The sequence below is a fragment of the Neomonachus schauinslandi genome, chromosome 9 (assembly GCF_002201575.2).
Source record: "Neomonachus schauinslandi chromosome 9, ASM220157v2, whole genome shotgun sequence".
NCBI lineage: Eukaryota > Metazoa > Chordata > Mammalia > Carnivora > Phocidae > Neomonachus > Neomonachus schauinslandi.
In genome coordinates, this window is record NC_058411.1 from 80,504,164 (window position 1) to 80,523,484 (window position 19,321).

Consider the following 19,321-nt stretch of genomic DNA (forward strand, 5'->3'; position numbering starts at 1 on the left):
AGCACTGGTAATTTAAACAGTTTGATTTTTGCTGTTTTATGTAAGTCGATAATCTTCGGTGTATCAGCTAAGTGTGCAAATTCAGAAACTTGATGTATACGGAAGCTCTGTACAAAAAGACAAATTCTTTATTTGGAGTAAAAAGTTAGCTGGAAACCAAAGAATAACGAAGCTAACAAATCCAATGAAATTCTTCCTTTGACACTTAACATCATGATTCCCCAGGCTGTGGCAGCTCCTATCTTTCTCGCTGCCATTTATGCCTTCATAATACAGATAGTAGCTTCGCTTGTGGTCTTCGAAGGGCAGATGTTCCACTGCCCTGTTGTCGATATCACCAAGTTATGAGGAGAGTAGGAAGACGGGCATTGCATCACAGAGCCAGCTGTAGCAAGCTAGCACGCAAGGAGGGCCAGGGCAATGTGGAAATGAGGCCTCTGTTCTGCGTCATATTAGAGAGATCGGCTCTAAGACCTTGAGGCCCTGTGACCTTTACTCACGAGGACACAATGGAGAATCTTATCAGAAATCCATCCACTTAAGTGAAATCATAGGTCAAGAAAGAATCAAGATATTGTATAATAGAAATGCATTATATCAAAACCCCCTGATTCTAGATCTTGAGCAGGTTACTGAATCACTCTGAGCCTCAGTTTCTTCATCTGTAAATCAGAGTCGTAATATTTCAAGTGCTAATCGAGAGGATCAAAGGGAAGTCATGTAAGCAAAAGAGTCTAGGGTGTGCCATGGAGTTGGCCTGCAATATGGTAGCTGTTATTCTGCTGGTATTACTCCAATGTACTGGCCTTGGGCACTGTCTTAGAGGGCTAGTTGGGGTTACACCCAAGACATTTGAGATGGCCCAACATGATCCTCATCATTTTCAATCCAGAGAACATTCAGAGGGCTTCAAGGAGTATTTTGAGGGAGCTGCAAATTTGCAAGCATTCTAAAATCACCTCCCACCCAGCAGGGCAAGTCAACGGGCTCCCCTCTTTTCTAGCTTGAAATTTCCACCATTAGAGTCATTCTTTGGGGCTAGGCGAAATGGATGAGCAGTGACCAGACGTCTTATACCTTTTCTATTAGCTAACTATCTCTCTCCCTCCCTCTCTCTCTTTCTCTCTCTCTCTTAAACACACACACACACACACACACACCATCCAGCTACTGTTTACCTGATTGTACCAGGAATGACTGGACCACAAATTCCACTTTCTCCAGCCATTGTTGGGCCTTTGATGTTGTTGTCAACCCTTTCACCCTCACCTGTTCCCAGCATCTTACTTGGCACCCACCTCGCTGTTAGCAGGCTACCACAGTTCACACGTCTCTGCCACAGAGTCCACTCTCTCCCCTTCCACTGAGAATTCAGGAAGCTCCCACCCACTACCTCTAGTGTTTGTTCCCTTACATAGCAGAAAGCATGTCAGCCTAGGGATGCCTGGGTGGCTCAGTCAGTTAAAGCATACAACTCTTGATTTTGGCTCAGGTCATGATCTCAGGATCGTGAGATCAAGCCCCATGTCAGGCTCCATGCTGGGGATGCAGTTGGCTTGAGGATTCTCTCTCCCTCTCCCTCTGCCCCTCCCCCCTCAAAAGTTAAACAAAATTAGATAAAATTTAAAAAAGAAAGAAAGTAGGAGCCTAAAGGATGTAGAACCACACGATAGGAAGAAAAAAGAAAACTTCTCCAGACTCAAAAAGGAAAGTGCTAGAGCTTCACAGTGAAATTAAACTAATGCAGTGGTTTGAACAGTCATTTTAATATGCTTAATGATTTTGCCACTCCAAAAAAAAAAAAATCTGTAGAGTTAAATATCTTTATTGCCTGAAACAGAAAGTGAAAAATATTGTGAGAACTTGAAGGGTGAAAGGAGACACTTTTGGGGAAAGGGTCTTTCATCAGTGATATACACCCTCTCTCTATCATGCGGGTTCCCTGTTTAGCCTCTCCATAAAGTTGATCTTACCATGTGAAGAGTATTGATAGATATCTAACCCCACTAGTCTGTAGCTCATGCTAACAATTATAAAATGCTATCCTGATTGGAATTTAAAAGTAGTTTAGTGGTATCACCATAATTCCTTGAGTCTAATACCTGTGATTTATTGGTCTTTAACAGCAGCACTGGCCTGGTATATAACGGGGATTCAAGAGAGGTTCACTCACTGAATGATCTGGCAGAGGAAAAGCCAAGCCACACCTGGGTGTCTTGAGACCCTCAGTCTCCTCCATTGAGCTATGTGTGCCACAGAAATCCAGGAACCTTGACATAAACAATTCTGCATAAGCACTTGCAAGCTGCACCTTGTTCTAGATAGGGAATCCGACCCATTCCAAAGTCACTGGGGGAAAACCAGATGCTCCCAGCAAAATGACCATGGGACTGCATGGAGCCTTCTCTAATTAGGTAAGTGTTAACTATTTGGAGGTATTGAGCAAACAGTTGAAAATATGAGCTTCTTGAGAACTCAGAACAGATACCAGATTGGGTTACTTACTTTGGGGTACCATATGTAAAGCAATATAAGTGTAAATCCTGAAGATAGATAAAAATGACACAGACAAGCCTGGGGCATAGAGGAAGAAGAGCTTAAGAAGAGAAAGCAGTCGTAGAAGGAGGAAGAGATGAGTAGGGCACTTCAGTGGAAAGAGTTTCAAAAAGGAGTGAGGGGGCAATTACATAAAATGCAGCTGAAAAGTTAAAAACAAGGAATACTCACAAGGAGTGGCAGGATTTTTAAGTTTTTTTGGAGAATCTCAGGAAGTATCCAGAACTGAATTTGAAATCAAGAAGACCTGGGTTCAGGACATACATAAAGTAATTTCTCTCTACCTCATGCTTCCTGCTTACTTCTTCCTGCTCTCTTCATCCTGTTAGTAAATATGCAGTTTGGTGTGTCCTCTTTGGCTCCTCTCTCCAGCATGACCTTTCAGTTCTTGACCCTCCTGCCAAACACTCCATACTCTTGGTATTTCCAAAGAGAGTACATTTTCATGTCACAATGCCCCCAGAAGTCCAGTCATCTCTGGCCAGGGAAGGTGGGCTCACGTCATAAATAATTGGGCTTCCCAACAACTCCCCCATTTGCATGTATTTAGAAGGGAATATGAGCGTAACAAGCAAAGATCAACCTGTCAAGGGTAACTAGCGTCTAACTTTTGCAGTGAAGACTCAACAAAACTTGGAGAGCATGATTTTATAATAGGCTTCATTAGCATGGTTTCAATTTTTTTTCTAGCAATTCTACAGAAAGCACTGAAGAAGAGAAAATACAGGTTAGAATGACACATTTATGAACTAGTAAGCTGCCCTCTCCAGAAATTCAAGCATTCTAGAGAAGATATTATCCACTGTACTAAGTTTAAACCACTTAGACTGTAATTCAAAACCCTACACAATCTGATAACAGCCTACTTCTCCAGCATTTTCTCTCTCTAAGCATTCAGTCAATAATTCAACAAACATTTATCAAGCACTTCCTCTCTTCAGGCATTGTGCCAGTCATTACACCAAGCACTCACCAGCCAGGCCTTTTCCATTTAAACTTACTGCCACCACTCCTTTGCTGACCCGACTCCTCTCATCAGGAACGTCTCTGCCCTTCTCTGCATGTACTGAAATCCTTCTATGAGAGGCAGGATGCTTGACACACAGGAGCAGGGGCTTTGCCCTCTGTGTCTGATTTAAATTCAGTTCCACCACTAATGAGCTGTACGACTTTAGGCAAGTTTCTTAAACTCTTTATGCCTGTTTCCTCCTCTGCCTGTCTTATAGTGTTAATGTGATGAGTAAACATATAAAAAGCACTCAGGAGAGGACGTAAAGGTATTTAGAACCATACTAGGAATTTGGTAAGTGCTCAATAAATGTTAAAAAGTAGTAGTGGTAGTAGTAGTAGTAGTATTTTAATGCCCAGATGAAGGTGTACCTCCTTCCTAATACTTTCCATAATAATCCCAGTTCATGATCCAGCCTCACATGGTTCTTACCATATGTAATCTTGCATATGTCTTATATTTTTAAATAAATTCCCCTTAGCTGCATTCCACATTTTTATATTCCCCCAACACACACAAAGCTGTGCACCACAGTGTAAGTAAGGGATATATACATCATATATATGATACATATACTATATATGATATTAATAGTAAGGGATATAACCATCATATATCCATCATATATGTATATATACGTATATATAGGTTATATACACTACATCATTAATATATATAGGATTAATTTAGTGGACCTTAAAGAAAATTCTACAGAGAATGGCAAACCTTAGTTTTTCATCACCAGGAAACATCAAAGTATGTAGCTACCAAAATGGGAGGAAGGTGACTATAGAATCTCCTTTCCTTTTTTTTTTTTCCTTTAGAAAAAATAAACGTGGGTCTTGAACTCTCAACCCTGAGATCAAGACCTGAGCTGAAATCAAGAGTCAGGCACCCAACCTACTGAGCCACACAAGTGCCCCTAGAATCTCCTTTTCAGTAGACCTTCAATAATATCTCTGCTTCTTACCAGTCTGGATTGGCTTAGATTCATTCCTCCTAGAGGCTTGGGGATGGACTTAAATATTTATAATTCTGCCAGTTCACCCCATCATAATACCTCCCAATCACCATGCCTCCAAAATGCACATTGTTAAGCCGAGCTGAGAGCCAGGCCAAGACACTGTATCCCTGAACTTCACCCTCAGGCATGTTGCTGGGACCACCCGGGGCTGGCCTGTTTCTGGTGAGACAAAGTGCCATCAGCTGATCTGTTGACCATGCAAAGAAGTGATCACCACTGCTTCAGAGGTAATCAGCAAAGAATGTCAGGAGGAAATGGCTCAAGGGAGTCGAAATATTTTTGCTCTCTCGTATGGTAGTTTCGCAAGCCAGTGGACAAATGACAAGCTGGAAATAGCACACATTGAGTATTAGTGATAGTACTGTGAAATGCTTTAGTCTGCAAGCTGGGCCCCATATCTGCCACCCTTGCTTGAGAGGAACCAATTCCTAAAACAGATAAGTTTCCCAGCATGACTAACCGAATGACTATCTTTTTGCCTGCTTTTCCCCCTCTTGCTGATGGGAAATGAGGCATGGGCGAAGGCACAGACGTGAGGAAGCCCTGCTGATGTGAGCGAGGTACATCCTCCCTGGGTCAAGTGCTCTGGGGCAGAAGTGGGCACTGCACTCAGCCGAGTGGGCTCATCATTGTTTCTGCGTCTACAGAACTAAAAGGGATAGACCCAACATCTCCGTTCGCTAGTGAGCTCTGTGCCAACTCCAGGGTGGACTGACAATAAACAATAAAGTGCAGAATCTTATGAATTACATGTTTCGTTTTGATAAACTGGACTGCTGCAGGGCTAGTCCTGCAACACCATCACATTGACCCAGCTTCATGTCTATTTGTCGCTGTTTCTCAAGTTTGGTTCTATGGAAAGGAGTTCTATGAATTAATGATACGAAACTCAAATGAGTATGCTTCCTTGAGTGGGAGAGAAAGGAGGGGAATGACAGTGCCGTCCAGTGGTCACAGGGACCCTGGGCTGGCTCACAGGAGTGGGATGCATGCACAGGCAAAGGCCCCTCATGAAATGCACTGGGGAGACTCTAGGAAGGACCCTTCTTTTTGGTGACTTTGGGTGGCCTGCTGGAACAACCCCCAACCCTCCATACTAAAATGCATTTCCAGTGCTATATGAAGCAAATCTAAAAGCTCCCAGTAAATTCTTAAAACTCCTATTTCCCAGGAAAATCCCAAGAATATGGGTGTCTCTAAAAGACAATCTTTTTTTTTTTTTTCTCTAAAAGACAATCTTAAAAGGAGGTTAAAAATTGTCTGCAAAAGCCTTGCAAAGAACAGCAACAGATACAGTATGATTGTATTGGATGATGATTCAAGACCATCACCTACCTTCCTGCTCTAAGGTACAGTTTTATGAGAAGTCGGTCCTTAAATTCATTGGTGTAGAATGTCTCTTCATGGACTCCAGACCCAACTGTATTGCAGGTTCCCTTCAGTTGAGTAATAACCCAGGGTATAAAGAATTCATTATCCAGCGAATGTGCTGACTCTTTTGAATGGTATTGGGACAGGCTCCCTTCCTCTTACCTCTTTAATTATCATTTTAATAACAATCCAGTAGTCGGCCAAACTCCTCTGCTCAGGCAGGCCCAGAAATGCACTGAGGGGCTGCGAGGAGGGTGGGGAAGGAGGGAGAGAAGACAACTTCCTCCCAAAGTGAATAATGATTCATGGCTCTGCTTCTTCACCACATCCCAACATGCTAAATGTCATGAACCAAATTCACCCCAACTATTTAAGTCACTTTTGGCGCATTCATGAGACCTGAGGAAGGGCAGGGCCGCTTTCAAGCCACTGGGAACTGTCCAGTGGATCATTGCCACAATGCCTGGGGGCCTGTGCTAACTCACTTGGTTAGTTTAACCAGAGAATGGGGCTGAGATTTGCAAGAGTCAAGTTACAGTTCTTGCTCTGACACTAACCAGCTGTGATAAAGGGCAATTTCCTTCACCTCTTGGTGCTTCCATTTTCCAATCTATAGAATGAGAAGGTTTATACCAGATGATCTCATGGAGCCTTTTGGCTCCACTGCTAGCCACCAGACTATGCTCTGTGCAAAGAAGAACCACATCTTTCTTGTTCACCACTGTAAATCCAGCACTGAGTACAGCTTCTAAAGCATAACATGGCTGAGTATTTTTTGTTTTATTAAGGTGTAATTGACATACAATACTCGATTAGTTTCTGGTGTATAACATAGTGACAATATTTATCTACATTAGGAAATGTTCATCACAAAAAGTCTAGTTGCCATGTGTCACCATACAAAGTTGTTACAATGTTATTGACTATATTCCCTATGCTGTACTTTTCATCCCCGTGTCTTATTTCTTTTATAACTGGAAGTTTATACCTCTTAGTCTCCTTCCCCTATTTTGGCCATCTCTCTCCCCTCTCCCCTCTAGCAACCATAAGTTTGTTCTCTGTACCTGAGAGTGTTTCTGTTTTGTTTATTCATTTGCTTTTTTAGATTCCACATATAAGTGAAATCATACGGTATTTGTCTTTCTGTGTCTGACTTTTCACTTAGCATAATACCCTCTAGGTCCATCCACGTTGTCACAGATGGCAAGATCTCATTCTTTATATACATACCACATCTGCCTTATCTATTCATCTATCAATAGACAATTAGGTGGCTTCCATATCTTGGCTATTGTGAATAATGCTGTGGTAAACAGAGGGGTGGGTATGTCTTTTAAATTTGGTGTTTTCATTTTCTTTTTTTTTTTTTTTTTTTTATTTTTTTTTTTTTTTTTTTTTTAAAGATTTTATTTATTTATTTGAGAGAGAGAGAATGAGAGACAGAGAGCACGAGAGGGAAGAGGGCAGAGGGAGAAGCAGACCCCCTGCTGAGCAGGGAGCCCGATGCGGGACTCGATCCCGGGACTCCAGGATCATGACCTGAGCCGAAGGCAGTCGCTTAACCAACTGAGCCACCCAGGCGCCCTTCATTTTCTTTTAAGAAACACCTAGAAGTGGAATTGCTGGATCAAATGGTAGTTCTACTTTTCATTTTTTTGAGGACCCTCCATACTGTTTTCCAGAGTGGCTATACCATTTTATATTCCTATGGAACAGTGCACAAGCGTTCCCTTTTCTCCTTATCCTCACCCACACTTATTATTTCTTGGCTTTTTGAAGACAGCCATTCTGCCAGGTATGAGACAACCTCTCACTGTGGTGTTGACTTGCATTTCCCTGATGATGAGTGGTATTGAGCACCTTCTCACATGCCTGTTGGCCATCTGTATGTCTTCTCTGGGAAAAAAAAAAAGTCTATTCAGGTCCTCTGCCCATTTCTTAATCAAATTGTTTATTTTTTGATATTAAATTGTAGAAATTTTTTATATATTTTGGATATCAACCCCTTATCAGATATATCATTTGCAAATACTTCACCCATTCAATAGGTTGCTTTTCATCTTGATGATGGTTTCTTTCACCCTGCAAAAGTTTTTTAGTCTGATGTAGTCCCAGTTTGTTTTTGTTTTTCCTTTTGTTGTCCTTGCCTAAGGAGATGGATACAAAAAAATACTGCTAAGACTGATGTCAAAGAGCTTACTGCCTATGTTTTCTTCTAGAAGTTTTATATTTTCAGGTCTTCCATTGAAGTCTTCGATTCATTTTGAGTTTGTGTATATGGTAAAAAAAAAAAAAAAAAAAAAAAGACATCCAAACTCATTCTTTTGCATATGGTTGTCCAGTTTTCCCAGCACCATTAATTTTTTTTAATTTTTTTAAAAGATTTTATTTATTTGAAAGAGAGAGACAGAGCAAGAGAAGGAACACAAGCAGGGGGACTGGTAGAGGGAGAAGCAGGCTTCCCGCTGAGCAGGGAGCCCGATGTGGGGCTCGATCCCAGAACCCTAGGGTCATGACCCGAGTCGAAGGCAGATGCTTAATGACTGAGCCACCCAGGCACCCCAGCCCAGCACCATTAATTAAAGACACTCTTTTCCTCAGTGTATATTCTTGCCTCCTTTGTCATTCATTAATTGACCATATAGGAATGGTTTTATCTAGGCCTCTGTTCTGTTCCACTGATCTGTGTGTCTGTTTATGTGTGAGTACCATACTGATTTGATTACTACAGTTTTGTAGTATTGTTTAAAATCCAGGAGCATTATACCTTCACCTTTGTTGTTTCTTGAGATTGCTTTGGCTATTCAGGGTCTTTGGGATTCCATAAAAAGTTTAAGATTATTTGTTCTAGTTCTAGGCATCTAGAAAAATGCCTTTGGTATTTTGATAGGAATTGCACTGAATCTATAGATTACTTTGGAGTGCATATTTGCTGACTGTATGAACACTCAAATAAAAAGTGAAGTTCAATCCAAAATACACAGCTCATTCATAAAATTCAAGACAATGCTCCTCTTTTTCCTCAATGACTAAGATCCCTTTCATTTTTGTCTCAATTTTTAGATGATATCCCAAATTGTCTTCATATTAGATTTACTTAGCTGGTGCACTGAATACCAATGTCACCTACCAGAGGTCACATAAATCCTCCAACAAGGACTTTTAAAAAGAATCTTGGTATAGTCCAATGTGTCAGACTTATTCACTGATGACAACATAAGTCAGTGTGTGGAAAACACCATTAAAATAGACAGTGATGACTTGTGAGTAGACGTTCAGAGCATGAAGAATCATTCCGCAAAAAAAAATAAAAAGCTGTTACACAAAGGTTCTCACCAGGATTAAAATAGACAGGGTTGGTCCAAGGAAAACTGTGAAGGTCAGGCATTTTTTCTATATTTCTAAAATCCCCTTTCTAAACCCTTCTTTGAATTCAACAAAGGATTCATCATTTTCCATATTTGCAACTGCAAGTCTTTAATCTCTTATTGTGCAATTAAAGACATATGTTAAAGGAATTTCAGATGATAGAAAACAGATGGGGAGATCTTCGGCAGGAGGGTTTGGTGGAAATCAAGAAGTCTTCATACCTCTCACACTCCACTATACCTAAAATTATCTTCAACCTAAACTTTTCCTGTAGGAACTTTCCCATTGCATTGTGCTCTGGTGTTGAAATGGAACAGGAGGTGGCAGAACATTTACCCAAAAGGAGCAAGAAGGTATCTGGTCTATTCCCATCTTCCTGCCCCACCTGCCCAGAGTCAGGGTCCAGGGCACAGTCTGACTAAGCCCTGTCCCCTTCCTGATGCCAGTACAATATAGACAATCTTGTTCCCTCAAAAGGAGGCATGGGCTGCTTTGCTCCTAACCCTGCCCCTGAGGGGACAACCTCAGTTTCCAGAGGTTCTCAGTCACCCAGTTCTTCGGGACTAACTGCAATGTGGTATAGTGACTCTATTTTTCTGAACAAGATCCATGACCTGACACATAATCTGAAAAGAATGAAAGAGATTTGAAATTAGACCTGCATCATAATATTGGAGATGCCCAATAGGTTAGAAGGCAAGAAAGCTTGAAGCCTTAGGCTGGGGTACAGAAAAGCCCAGAACTGCACAGAAGGCATTCAAGATCAAGATCAAGATCAAGAACAATGGTGGTAGCAATGAAAAAGAACACAGCACCAGAAAAGAACTATTCATAATGAGACCAATTCTTAATACTAGGAAACTAAACAATGGGAGAAGACAAGTTTTATTTGTCCTATAAAATCCACACTAAAAGTCATCATTTTAATACTAAATGTAACCATATGTCCATGAAAGTATAGCCAATTACCAAGCAAACACAACAGAAGTCATATGTATCTTAATGTGATCAAATTTATTGTAATTCAATTAAGTGACAATGCTAAGCTGAACTGCTTTGTTGTCTAGCTTGTGACTTATGGTCATCAAACTGTACCTAAAGTAATAAAAGATAACAGTGTCTAAGAAACCTTGATATTATTCGATTTGTCTAAATCCAACTCCATATCCCAGATATTCTATAAAACACATTGCTTTATTTTATTTTATTTTTTAAAGATTTTATTTATTTATTTGAGAGAGAGAGAATGAGAGACAGAGAGCATGAGAGGGAGGAGGGTCAGAGGGAGAAGCAGACTCCCTGCCGAGCAGGGAGCCCGATGCGGGACTCGATCCCAGGACTCCAGGATCATGACCTGAGCCGAAGGCAGTCGCTTAACCAACTGAGCCACCCAGGCACCCCACATTGCTTTATTTTAAATCTCCATTACTTTATGACTTGGTACTAGATCCATATTTTAAAATAAAATAAAATTTATTGTTTGAGAATTTTTGAGGGGTTACAGTTTTCTTTGGTATGGACAGTAGAATGTAGTATTTCAGGAAATTAACATTGCCATCAAGTCAACCTGAGTGTGGATACCACTTATAAAATGTGTGAACTTGTGCTGAGAGGTTACTTTACCTCTGCATGTCAGTGTTTTCTTCTATAAAATGGCTACAGTAATTGTTATGACTCAATATACCAACCCATGATACATAAAAGCTGAGGCTCATAGAACCCCAGAGCTGAATGAGGTCTCCCATACAACTGTCTGATCACAGTTGTGTAGATCATCCCCGCTTATGCTGACTTTTTAAAAACCATCAATGTGAGTGATAATGCTAATGGAAGTCTAAGTGTGTAACCAGAACATCAGATGTGAGGAGTGTTTAAAAGGGAAAAAAAATTGTTTAAACTGCTTAACCTACACTGGTCCAAACATGGGGAGACCAAGCCTATTTCTGAAGACCTTAGTCTACCTAGGAGCTCTTTGAATTTATATAAAGTTAAGCAGTGTGCGTATTGATGTAGGTAAACTATATCTGACAGTTGTTACAGTTTTTTCCAGTTCTATTTATAATCATAGCTAATGATTCCAGCTCACAAGACTTAAAAGACTTGAAAGTATGCATATGATCAATCATCTCAAGCAATTTTAAGAACAATATCTGATAGTATTATTTTTCCCCATTTTACATATGATGAAAATGAGGTTCAGAGATGCTAAATAATGTACCCAAGGTCACAAAGCAAGTAAGAGATTTCAGACAATAGCAAACAAGTGCAATGTTATTTTGCAGAACAGTGTGACTATAGTATCAGTTCTGAATGACTGTAATGGATTATCATTCCTATCACTGAAATTAGAATCACTAGTCTCCTTTGAAACAAAACTAGCAATTCATTAACTTACCCTATGGCAAAGGGTACTCAGTAACATAACTGGAAGAAAAATAACCAAAGGTCGCTATAAACAATAAAAATAAATAAAAATAACAGTAATAATAATGATGACGGTGATGTAATGATCACAAGAAGAATTAGGAAAAATAAAGAAAAGCTAGTATTTCCTTAGACTTTTTCCAAGTGATTTTGTGGAATCTCCTTTACTTAAGATCCTCCAAAAAAGATAGATAAATGTAAAATATAAGATATACATCTCCCAAGAATGGCAGCTGGTGGAATATTCCACTAGACACTGAGATCTCACAGGCTATTCGAATACAGGAGAAACCGTGTTCACTAATGTGTTTCTCAATTTTGGCAAGTATGCAAATGTTTTATGGATGTGGTCATCGAAAAGTCATTGTGAATACGAGACTAGAATCCTGTGACCACTCCAGCTTTGGTAACAAATCTCCTTCAGGCTCCTCTGTGTTCTGCAAACACACCGGACTTCCTTCTCAGAATCTTTGCTCCCCTCCGCCTGGGCTGCTCTTTCCCAGATGGCTGTGACAGTCCTTCTTCTCCTGCCTTCAGGTCACTGCTCAAATACCACCTTTTCAGAAATGCCTCCTCTGATCACCCTATCTAAAAGATTAAAACCTTCCCATCATCCTTTCTCCTCTACCATAACTTATTTTTTCATCACCTATCATCACCAAAAAAAATACACAAACGTATGTTTGTTTATGGTCTGTCTCCTCCCACTGGAATATGACCTCCATGACAATAGGAACTTCACATGCTTTCTGTTTTCTGCTTATGCCCAGTTCCTGGCACTTAGGAAGCACTTAATATATATTGAGCTAAACCAAAAAAAAAAAATGTATAAGACAAATCAAGTTTTTTTTTAATGTTACTAGTGTTTTTGACCCTTGAGTTTAATTTTTTTTAATTTTTTTTTTTTTTTTTTTTTTAAAGATTTTATTTATTTATTTGAGACAGAGAGAATGAGAGACAGAGAGCATGAGAGGGAGGAGGGTCAGAGGGAGAAGCAGACTCCCTGCCGAGCAGGGAGCCCGATGCGGGACTCGATCCCGGGACTCCAGGATCATGACCTGAGCCGAAGGCAGTCGCTTAACCAACTGAGCCACCCAGGCGCCCCTAATTTTTTTTAATTTTTAACTATAACTTTTTTTATTATGTTCAGTTAACCAGCATATAGTATATCATTAGTTTTTGATGTAGTGTTCAATGATTCATTAGTTGCATATAATACCCAGTGCAAATCAAATTGTTTTTAAGCCCAAAGATCAATTGTCTAAGGAGGGTGGCAAAATTATTTCTAAAAGCTGGCTCTGACCACTACATTCTTCAGATGGTCTCTTTTTTTTCCTGGCATCTTGCACCTTGCAACCTACCAGCAGAGCCTCAGAAAGGATTTGAGAGGGCTCATTGAAGGCTATATATAATCTGGACCCATATAGCAGGCTCAAGATCAGGCTTGTGGTAAAACCACAGACAGTGGCTGTTGACTCCATCACATTCCAAAATTTTATCACAACCTAGAAATGGGAGATTAACTGAGGGAGAGCCAATTAGCCAGGACACTCAATCACTTTGACCACAACCTATTTTGAAAGTTAAATGTCTTATGGAATCTTGCTTCCTCATTCTCAATGACCTAAAGCAGGGGCACAGGGAGGTTAAATGGTTTGCCCAACATCCCACAGTGTATGAGCAAAAGTAGTGGGCTTGGAAACTACCAGGTTTCCATATTTCCTGCTTACGACCACTCTGAAACAGAGAACCATGCCAGGGCATGCAGAGTAAGTTCAAGCCTTAATGGTGTGAGGCAGGAGGAAGGAACCACACATATGTATACATACACATGTACACACTCATGCACACACACACACACACACACACCCTGCATACTATAGGGTGGATGCAGAGTTGCCCTTCTCAAGTTTTCTATAAAGATGGCTGGATTTATAGTTGGAAAGCTTTTCTAAGTACATCTTTTCAACTTTTTCCAGTCTGGAAATACAACCAGGGAGCCCTGAGGGGACTAAATCTCTTGCTCTCCAATTTCCCATGGTCCCAAAACAACTCACATAATTGCACAATTTTCCATCCTTCACCTCCCCAAGGCAGAAATGCCCCCTAAAAAATCTATTTCACCTATAACATAGAAATGATTGAAGTTACTTTTATAACATTGTGAAGTATCTTCCCTCAAAGAGCAAATTTCAGCCATTAGCACTTCAACAATCAGAAGATTAAAATAAACATAGTTGGAAAAGACTTGGAAACAACTTGGAAAAGGTAGGCGAATAATATAATTTCTACCATCTTCTTTCTTTTTCCCTCTTCCTCCCATGACCTGGCTAATCTCTGATTACCAAATGTCCTTCAGTGACCTCCCTGTCAGGCTCTCGAGATCTTAAAACGTCCATGTGACACACAAACCAAGCAGCTCAATCCCATAGTTGATACTGATGGGCCCTTTACATCCAATTAAAATCAGTACCTTTTACTTTGGTGGCTAAGGGTCCCCACAATCTGGTCTTCCTCTATTGTGGTGGTCCTCAAGAGGAGCCACTGTGTCCTCTGGGGGACATCTGGCCCTGTCTGAAGACATTTTTGTTTGTCACAACTGGGGACACATTACTGATGAGGTTCAGGGCAGGCTGACCCAGAATGTACCACTTCAGCATGTGGATTATTTTGACTGAAGGCAAATAAGGCCCAGCAGACTTAAGAAAAGCTTTCTTACCTCACCCTTAACTACCTAAAAGAATTTACACAGGGAGCATGTACCAGAAACGGATCTCTCTTTTTTTTTTTTCTTTTTTGTTACACAAGAAAAACTTTTTCTGGTGGCATGGCAAACATTTATTTACCAAATACTTGTTCTGCTCATCTTATATAAATTGTCTTCCCACATTTTGAAGTCCCAGACCCTTACCTCTTTCTCCTTAGCTCAGGATGACATATAAACTTCAATTGCCTTTGAGAACCTGTTATGTTTTTGTGGGGCTCCTGTATGTATGTAATTAAATTTGGCTTTCTCCTGTTAACCTGTTTTATGTCCATTTAATTATCAGACCAGCCAAAGAATCTAGAAGGGATGAAGGGAAAAGTTTTCATCCCTTATACTACTTTCTGTTATCTAATGAATATAGGCCAGTGATGCTGCTGAACACCTTACAATGCCCAGGACCAGCCTCCGACAACAAAGAGTTAACCAGCTCAGTGTGTCAATAGTGCGGAGGTTGAGAAGCCCTGTATCGCTCTATGGAGAAAGTTTTACAACTTCCTCTCCATTTCTTTTTTCACAGCCAACTCTTCAATGGATGACTTACAATCTCCTACACATTGCTCATGTGTTTAAACCCTCAAGACCCTGTGATGCTGTGATTTATAGTAAGAAATATACTTTGGAGAAATGATTCCATTTACAATAGCACCAAAACCCATAAGATACCTTGGAATAAACCTAACCAAAGAAGTAAAGGATCTATACTCTAGGAACTACAGAACATTCATGAAAGAAATTGAAGAAGACACAAAAAGATGGAAAAACATGCCATGCTCATGGATCAGAATAATAAGCATTATTAAAATGTCTATGCTACCCAGAGCAATCTATACCTTCAATGCCATCCCGATCAAAATTCCAATGACATTTTTCAAAATGCTAGAACAAACAATCCTAAAATTTGTATGGAATCAGAAAAGACCCCGAATCACCAAGGAAATGTTGAAAAAGAAAAACAAAGCTGGGGGCATCACGTTGCCCGATTTCAAGCTATATTACAAAGCAGTGATCACCAAGACAGCATGGTATTGGCACAAAAACAGACATATAGACTAATGGAACAGAATAGAGAGCCCAGATATGGACCCTCAACTCTATGGTCAAATAATCTTCGACAAAGCAAGAAAAAATATTCAATGGAAAAAAGACAGTCTCTTCAATAAATGATGCTGGGAAAATTGGACAGCTATATACAGAAGAATGAAACTCAACCATTCTCTAACACCGTACACAAAGATAAACTCAAAATGGATGAAAGACCTCAATGTGAGACAGGAATCCATGAAAATCTTAGAGGAGAACATAGGCAGTAACCTCTTTGACATCGGCCACAGCAACTTCTTTTAAGATACATCTCCAATAAAAAAAATTAAAAAAAAAAAAAAAAGATACATCTCCAAAGGCTAGTGAAACAAAAGCAAAAATGAACTTTTGGGACTTCATCAAGATAAAAAGCTTCTGCACAGCAAAGGAAACAGTCAACAAAACAAAGGGGCAACCCACAGAATAGGAGAAGATACTTGCAAATGACGCTACAGACAAAGGGCTGATTTCCAAGATCTATAAAGAACTTCTCAAACTCAATACCCAAAAAACAAATAAGTCAAAAAATGGGCAGAAGACATGAACAGACACTTCTCTAAAGAAGACATACAAATGGCTAACAGACACGTGAAAAAATGTTCATCATCATTAGCCATCAGGGAAATTCAAATCAAAACCACATTGAGATACCACCTTATACCAGTTAGAATGGCAAAAAATGGACAGGGAAAGAAACAACAAATGTTGGAGAGGTTGTGGAGAAAGGGGAACCCTCTTGCACTGTTGGTGGGAATATAAGTTGGTACAGCCACTTTGGAAAACAGTGTGGAGATTCCTCAAAAAGTTAAAAATAGAGCTACCCTCTGACCCAGCAATTGCACTACTGGGTTTTTACCCCAAAGACACAGATGTAGTGAAAAGAAGGGCCATATGCACCCCAATGTTCATAGCAGTAATGTCCACAATAGCCAAACTGTGGAAAGAGCCGAGATGCCCGTCAACAGATGAATGAAGAAGATGTGGTCCATATATACAATGGAATATTACTCAGCCATCAGAAAGGATGAATACCCAACTTTTACATCAACGTGGATGGGACTGGAGGAGATTATGCTAAGTGAAATAAGTCAAGCAGAGAAAGTCAATTATCATATGGTTTCACTTATTTGTGGAACCTAAGGAATAGCATGGAGGATATGAGAAGGAAGGGAAAAATGAAGGGGGGGAAATCAGAGGGAGAGATGAACCATGAGAGACTATGGACTCAGAGAAACAATCTGAGAGTTTTAGAGGGGAGGGGGGTGGGGGAGATGGGGTAGCCCAGTGATGGGTATTAAGGAGGGCATGTATTGCATGGAGCACTGGGTGTTATAGGAAAACAATGAATTGTGGATCACTACATTAAAAACTAATGATGTATTGTATGGTTACTAACATAATAAAATAAAATTTAAAAAAATAATTTAAAAAAGAAAAGAAATATACTTTGGGTCTTCAACCCATTTCTGGCACAGAGCTCCTAAAACCCTTAGAATTTTCCTTGTGAAGAGAGTGATAAAGGTATCTTTTGTTATGTTAATTGAGTGACTTTTGAAAAACATCTAAGGATGGGGGCTGGTTGTCAGAACTGACCATGTGATTGGAGGGTTGGAACTTTCAGTCCCACCCCCTGACCTCCAGGAGGGGAGAGGGACTGGAGTTTGAATCAATCACCAATGGCCAATGATTTAATCAATCATGCCAATGTAATGAAGCCTCTGTTAAAGCCCAAAAGGATGGGGTACAGAGAACCTCCAGGTTGGTGAGTCAGAACACTTCTACTTGCCACCATGCCGTGCTCCAAACTCCGTGAGGACAGAAGCTCTTTTGCCTCATGTATCTCTTCATCTGGCTGTTGATTCTTATCTTTTAATATCTTTTGTATCCAATCAGTAATCTAGTGAGTGAACAGGTTTCCGAGTTCTGTGAGCTGCTCTAGCAAATTAATTGAATGCCAGGAGGGGACCAGGGGAACATGGGATTTATGGCCAGTTGGTCAGAAGTACAGGTAACAACGTGGACTTGACATTGGCATCTGAAGTGCAGACAGGCTTGTAGGATGGCGCCCTTAACCTAGGGGATCTGATGCTGTCTCTGGGTAAATAGTGCCAGAATTGTGTGGAATTTTAGGACAGCTGGTGTTGCAGAGAATTGCTTAGCTGGGGTGGGAGTGGGGAACCTCCCCCCCACACACACTGGAATTGGGAATCAGAATTTTACCCCCTCTGTGCTCTCTGTCCCCCTGTAAAGCCTGGGGCCTTTTATTCAGCTGCCACGTTTCCATTTTTTCTCTAAGGTCTATCTCCTCCTTGAAAATTTCCTGGATGGATATACTCTTTTCTTTCTAAATCTGCGAGTGCTTTGGCATTCATCTCTTAACTTATCATATAGAATCTGGAATTATATACTGTAGGCTCCAAAAAAGTAAAAACTTTGTCTTGTTTATTCAAGACTGTATCACCAGTGCCTAGAACAGCACCTGGAGCATAGCAAGTGCTAAATAACCCTTGATCATGTGAGGAATTATCTCTGCTTGGATACTTCATTCCTGTCAGATTGAGGCTTTCTGGAAACATCTCCAGTTCTTTTCTGAATTCTTACATTACCCCTTCCACCTAGAGGACACTTAATAAATATTTGTTAAATGTCTGAATAAGTACACATACAATAGAAGTATTAAATCCTTAAATGCAAAACTAAATACAATATATATTAAGTAAGTAGACAACTGAAATAAACAGGCTAAAAATGAAACAGGAGGGGTATAAATTAAGTCCTAGGAGGGGTGCCTGGATGGCTCATTTGGTTAAGCATCCAACTCTTTTTTTTGTTTTAAGATTTATTTATTTATTTGACAGAGAGAGACACAGCGAGAGAGGGAACACAAGTAGGAAGAGTGAGAAGCAGGCTTCCCGCTGAGCAGGGAGCCTGATGTGGGGCTTGATCCCAGGACCCTGGGATCATGACCTGAGCCAAAGGCAGACACTAACCTACTGAGCCACCCAGGTGCCCCTAAGCATCCAACTCTTGATCTTGGCTCAGGTCTTGATCTCAGAGTTGTGAGTTCAAGCCCCATACTTTAAAAAAAAAAAAAGATTAAGTCCTAGGCAAAAGTTCACCCATCTCAACTTTTAATTATGTCAGAGAATTCATGTCACAAGTATGTTCCATTGTCTTACATTTCCTCATCTTTCTAAAGCACTGAAATGCACATTTAAATGTTAATTGCTCATCTGGAGAGCACATGTCAAAGAAAACATGCAAAGGCAGGATTTGCCTTGGCTGACTATGCCTGAATAGAAATTAATACATCACCCTGAAACACGGATTTCAGTTTCTAGTGACACACCACAAACCTCTTGCAACACGGAGACATTAATGTGTACACTAACCATGACCAAATTATCACAACGATAGTTAAGAATAGAAAGAAATGATGGGGGACAGTAGTTAACTTGCATCCCTAATAGAAATTTTACTTTACAACTAACATGTCTAATGTGCTCATGTTTGTCAAAATTTTCTCATATCCTGTATCGAATGAAGATGGAGAAGAGCCCCTTATAATGTCCTATTGGACTACCTCTTTTACTTTTTTAAAGATTATTTATTTATTTGAGATAGAAAGACAGCACATGTGCACATGAGCAGGGGAGGTGCAGAGAGAGCGAGAATCCCAAGCAGACTCCACAATGAGCGAGGAGGCTGATTTGAGGCTCCA